Below are 538 nucleotides of genomic sequence, written 5' to 3' on the forward strand. Positions count from 1 at the left end.
TAAGGCCCCTTTCAGCTTTAGCAGTATACACTGTGAAGTGCCTTCCACACCTGGCATTCTATGAGATAACCTTCTCTGTTCAAAGGTCTTTCCTAGCTCTGATGTTCCATGCTCTAAAGACTTTCCCAGCTCTGACATTCTGGGTTTTAAGGTCCTTCCTAACTCTGATGTTCTGTGTTCTAAGGGCCCTCCCACCTCTGACAGTTTGTGTTCTAAGGGCCCTCCCAGCTCTGACATCCTGTGTTCTAAGGGCCCACCCAGCTCTGACATCCTTTGTTCTAAGGGCCCACCCAGCTCTGACATCCTGTGTTCTAAGGGCCCTCCAAGCTCTGATATTCTATATTCTAAGATCCTGGTTTTCCATTCTAAGATTGTAAATATAGCGAAGACTGAAGCACACTGTCCCAACCTAAGAAACAATGAAAGGCTTCATTGGAGCTTCCTGGTAGGTTTGAGGTCTCTGGAGTCCATGAGCATGGCGGCAAGGGGTGTGTGTGTGTGTGTGTGTGTGTGTGTGTGTGTGTGTGTGTGTGTGTGT

At 48.0% G+C, this 538-nt stretch overlaps 1 long non-coding RNA gene across 1 annotated transcript in view; it reads left to right on the forward strand.

Moving 5' to 3' along the window:
* The first annotated feature begins 281 nt into the window (after positions 1–281).
* Positions 282–538, forward strand: part of LOC138154211 (uncharacterized) — a 57,036-nt gene continuing 56,779 nt past the window's right edge. Inside the window, exon 1 of the long non-coding RNA XR_011166574.1 lies at positions 282–445. This is a non-coding gene — a long non-coding RNA (uncharacterized lncRNA). The remainder of the gene's footprint in view (positions 446–538) is intronic.

Source organism: Petaurus breviceps, unplaced genomic scaffold (assembly GCF_028583685.1).
Source record: "Petaurus breviceps papuanus isolate PSGF00001 unplaced genomic scaffold, PetGlider_PUasm1.0 91041, whole genome shotgun sequence".
NCBI classification, from domain to species: Eukaryota; Metazoa; Chordata; class Mammalia; order Diprotodontia; family Petauridae; genus Petaurus; species Petaurus breviceps.